The sequence below is a fragment of the Chrysochloris asiatica genome, unplaced genomic scaffold (assembly GCF_000296735.1).
Source record: "Chrysochloris asiatica unplaced genomic scaffold, ChrAsi1.0 scaffold00456, whole genome shotgun sequence".
Taxonomy (NCBI): Eukaryota; Metazoa; Chordata; class Mammalia; order Afrosoricida; family Chrysochloridae; genus Chrysochloris; species Chrysochloris asiatica.
The window spans coordinates 987,734-993,332 of record NW_006408974.1 but is presented as its reverse complement, the minus strand read 5'-3'; positions in this window follow the sequence as shown (position 1 = coordinate 993,332).

The following is a 5,599-nucleotide window of genomic DNA, read 5'->3' as shown; positions in this document are numbered from 1 at the left end:
GATTTGATTGTCTTTTTTTTTTTTTTTTTTTTTTAATGAGGATTGCCGGTGCAATACATACCAAGATTTACCTTTTATGTTATATACTTTTGGTCTGATTCCTTAAGCGTGATTTTCAAAATGAAAGGTTTTGATTGGTTTTAATTATTATGTGAAAGAAATGCTATTACAGCTCAAAAGTATTAGAACTTAGGCAAAGAGGAAGAAAGGTTTATAGAGTTTTATCAGACTACGATCAGCCAAAGTTTGGCTAGCTGTGGGCATCACTGGTCAAGGATTTATCTTGGAAGAGACAAGCTTTGCTATCTTGCATTAGCAGCTATTGCTACGCAATTTGCATATTATCAAGTAGGAAAGAAAGAAATAAGATCTAAATCCAGGAACAAAAAAAGTTTCACAATTAGCATAATGTTTTACCATAAGTGATGCATGTGTAATGTTTATCTAGATATTTCACATGAATTCTACTGATGAAGTCAGAATTCAGTTCTAATAAAATATTTATCTCAGTAATGCTAACTAGGAGTCCTGGTGTGGTGCTGTGGGTTAATATGCTGGATTGCAAAATCAATTTGATCTGCAAGGATGGCAGTTGAAGCTCACCAGCAGCTTCTCCAAAGCCTTATACAGGGTAGCTATGGGTCAGAACCAACTCGATGGCACTTAACAGCAACAATGCTAACTAGCCCTCAAGGTTCTATTGCTTCCACTGTAGTCATTAAGAAAAAGTACAAAACATTAACAAATTAAACCAATCATTAAAGTCTTGTAATAAAAGAGATCTTGAATGTTTCCAATGAAATTCTTTTGTCCATTGTATTCATTGCTCTCCTTACATTTTGCCCTGAGCCTCATCACTGCCTTTCTTGTTTCTTATAAATGGGAACAGGTTTTGTTAATAATTGGTCTTATAGCCAAAAACCAAATTTTTAAAGAAAAATAAATTCTTAGTTACCTCACACAAATTTGTTTTGATGTTATTTGATAAGACTATATCCCTCATGCTTTGGACATATTATCAGAAGGGAGCAGTCCCTGGAGAAGGACACCATGCATGGTGAAGTGGAGGATCAGTGAAAAAGAGAAAGGTTCCCAGGGAGATAGATTGACACAATGGCAACAATAATGGGTTCAAGTGTGACAGTGATTGTGAGGATGGCACAGGACTGAGCAATGTTTCATTCTGTTGTGCATTGGGTCATTATAAGTCGGAACTGACTGGATGGTACCTCACAACAACAATTAATACAGAGTGTACACTGCTTTAATCTAATTAAAGGAGGGTAAGTATCTAATCAGCTAAGTCAAGAGCATTCTGTTATAACTCAAATGATGTTTCTTCCAATCTAACTTCTTAAGGAAAATCCTTGCTAGAATCTATGCATATGTGTGTTAACCCTCTGAGCTGAGCAACAGTGAGACAGTAAGAAACTAAAAAGTAGGCCAGCAAGAAATAGAGGAGATTATTGCAGTTTATCATGAAGAGTATCATTGAATAATTAAGCTCTGATGTAAGCAAAATTACATTAGGAACTGATAAGATAGTTGAGTGAAATAATGCTATGGATTTTTTTTTCTTTTTCTGAGAAGCAGAGCTATTTTTAGTAATAGAAGAAGAATTCCTAAGTAAAATCAAAGGCAAAAGTTGTTCAGAATAAAAACATTTTATTACATAGTTTACAAAATTATCATTTTTCTACTTTCCCATGGAAATAAGCAAGATGTCCTCATTTTAATTTTCTTTCCTAATGTGGGCATACAAAATCTAGTGATTATGCCACTCTCCAAAGTGAGAAAAAGCCTTGCAAGTGTTTGTAACTGGTGATTAACCATCAGAACATTCTCTGTGTGAAGAGTTATTTTCAACCAAAAAGATAATTCCAGAGACACTTAATCACTGAGCATTAAAATTAATTTGAATATTAGCAAACTCATTCAGGAAACCAAAGAAAAGTATCACACTAAAAATTTAACACATGTTAACTAGGCTCCTAAAATAAAATTTGAATGTTGACTTTGTTTGGAGAAAATATACAGAGAAAAATATAGTTTGAAAACTCATCTTCAAATGAATAAAAGATGATTTGGCAAAATAATTCTCCAGCTGCTGCCTTATAGTTCTATGGTATTATGACAAATATCATGAGACAAATTTAACATTTTGGTCAGTGTCTGGTATTTCCCACTTCTATATTATTTGTCTATTTATGTCATTAGAATAAATAAGACAAATTTCAATAGATCAATGTGCAATGACTTTCAAACATTTCATAAACTTAATTATCCAAAATATTTATAAAATATTCTAAGATGTTTTTATTAAATGAATGAAAAATAAACTATATTATCCAAAGCAGATTTGTAAATAAAAACATTGTTCACATATCAGTAAGTTTTTGAAAATAATATTTTAAAATATTATATAGATTTTAATTGATGTAAACATTTTGTGAAATAATTTGATAATATATCATTTTAATTTGCACATATTTTCAACTATTGTAATTATTCTTTTAGAAATTATACATGAGTAAATATGAATAACTATATAAAAATATATTATAGCATTGATTATTGCTTCACTGCTTGTAACAAGTAAAAACTAAAACAACTTATACCCAATAGGAAATTTGTTAAAATAGATAAACTAAGTCCTTGCATTAGGAATTTATAATCCCATTTAGAAGAATGAGGTTGATATGATCTGATATAGGAATATATGCATTATGTAATATAATGAAACAAAGAAGATTTCAGAACATTGTTATTAATTATACTTTTTGAAAAAGCCTAAGTGATAAATCTGCCTTTATCCCACATCTTCCATAATCCACTACTCATTTTATTGCTCCAATTCATAATCAAACTCCTTAAAATTTTGCCTTTATTCAGTCTCCAAATCCTCTCTTCCCGTTCACTTTATTTTCCTTTGGATCATACCTTACCACTGAAACCTGCTCTTGGCAAAGTCAACAAAGACATCAATTGACAAAATCCAATGATGCATTCAAGGAGATGGATTGATGTAGCAGCAGCAAAAATGGGTTCAAACAGCAATTGTTAGGAGTGGGCAGGGCCTAGAAGGGTTTCCTTCTTTTATGCACAGGTTTTCTATGATTGGGAACTGACCAGACAGATACTGCCAATTCCCACCTTATTTGAACTATCTAAACAATCAGTAGTAAGTAAAAGACAGAGGTCCTTCATACTTTTTGGAGGTTTTGCTTCACATGCCTTATATTACACTTCCCACAGGAATTACATGTTATATGAATTCAGATTTATTACTATTACTATTTTGATTGTGTTTATACAATGTCACTAGTAAAACAAATCACTGAAAAACAGTTGTTTATCTTATTTTAAAAACAATATATATGTGTAGATAAGAACATTTTTTGCTTCCAGTCTCTAGTTTTACTTTCAATTAATCTCTTTGCTACTATATTGGTGTGAGTTAATATACCTTGTTCTATGCTAAAAACAAAATGAGAAAATGCCTTTCATTACAGTGATCATCAGCACACTAATATTTCCTAAGCAGATAAGCATCACATTTATACATTGCAGTCTTGGGGGGAATGTATCATTAATTACACAGGCAAAGCAACTGACATGCAATTAATTAGAAGTGGGACATCTATTCTTCAGATGACCAGACAACTCCTTCCACTTTTCAGTGTGTATCTCTTCTTACATGTTAAATTTTGACTCACACACATACACACAAAATTTTATAAACAAGAGGGAATCAAAATTATCCACACTCTGGCTGTAGAACTTATTTTAATTAATTTTAGAAAAGATAAATACGTCATTTTCTTACAATATCTTGCTTTTCAATACATTTTGTCCATCTGTGAGCAAGCTTTCCCATTCCCTTATTAAAAATGTTTTAGACTGAGCTGTGAGCCACAGATGCATTGCTGTCTTTATTTCTTAATCCGAGGTGAAACTTCATCGTCGAAGGGTTGTTTTCAGGTGACCAAACAGGTGAAAATCTGATGGAACAAGATCAGGACTATAGGGAAGATCCTTTAACATCTGAAAATGAAGTTTATTCAGAATGTCAACAGTGTGGGCAGAAGTGTGTGGACATGCATCATCATGCAAGATCACAATGCCCTTGGATAGCTATCCTCTGTGTTTATCCAAAGTTTAGGCTTTAGATCTTCTGTGAGCATCTTACTGTAATGAGCACTATTGATTGTTGAACACTTTTCCTGATAGTTTTCCAACACTGGCCCTTGAGCATCCCAGAAAACTATAAACATCAATTTGCCAGCTGATGGCTGGTTTTTAAATTTTTTCTTGGTTAGCAATTGAGGATGTTTCCATTCTCTCTTCTGCTGTTTACTCTCAGGCTCATAGTGATGAATCTATGTCTCAACACCAGTAGTGATTTTTTAAAGAAACTTTTACCTTCCTTTGAGCATTGGTCCAAATTTTGTTTGCACCTGTCCAAATGCTTCTGTTTATGCTCTCTTGTGAATTATTTCAGTATCCGTGTCCCACAAACTTTTAGAAATCCAAGTGTGCCACAGATTATTTCATAGGAAAAACCATGACTGATTTGCAAATGATTTGCCATATAATCCACTGTCATTCGCTTATCCAACAGACTCATTTCACATGCATACTTAATGTTGTTATCAGTCATGTTAGTGGACATGCATTTTAACATAATCAAAGTTTATATAATTTTTGACTCACCCTCATGCATATACATATGTATATACCATGAGAATGTTATTAAAGAAATACCATCCAAGAAAAGACAAGTGAGCCAGAATATTGTCAATTAATTTCTATCTATTCAAATGAGTGAATGACAACTTTATTTAAAAGAAAAAAAAAAATAAAGACAAAACGAAGCACTACAGAACAATTTTATTTCTAAATGTTGAAGAAAAAGTTGAAACAGCTTATATTCATGTTGTGCAACTTAATTTGATATGCCAGAAGCAAAAAATATATATATATATATTTCTACATTTGGATTTATAAAGTAAAAATTGAAATATTGTTTTTGTAATTATAATAGTGTCAACTTTAAAAACTGTTTCAATTTTCCTTTTGAAAAAAATTAGGTCATTTGTGGGAGACCAGCAATGTGACATTTCTCAGTTATTCTTTATTATATCTGATACTTCTTTATTATATCTGACACTTTGTGCTCATATGGTACTCAGTCTGTCTAACCTTTGCAATTAGGGGTTAAGCCAGCACTTACAGTATAAGTCAATACCATCCTTGGATTCATTAATTTTCGGTAATAACTCAAAGAACTCATGGAACATATTATTTTTTAAACCACCAAGTTTCATATAGTAAAAATCTACACAACAGGAGTAGATATTATCTTGTTGTTGTTAAGTGCCGTAGCGTCAGTTACCTCAGCATTAATAATAATGTTCAGAAAAAGAAGGAAAAAAAAATGCTGGCAAAGTGTGAAAAGACTGGGGTACTCCTATACTGTTAGTTGTTGTTGTTGTTGTCAGGTGCCATTGAGTCGGAACCGACTCATAGCGACCCCATGCACAGCAGAACGACACAATGTCTGATCCTGGGCCAACCTCACTACTGCTGCCACATCTGA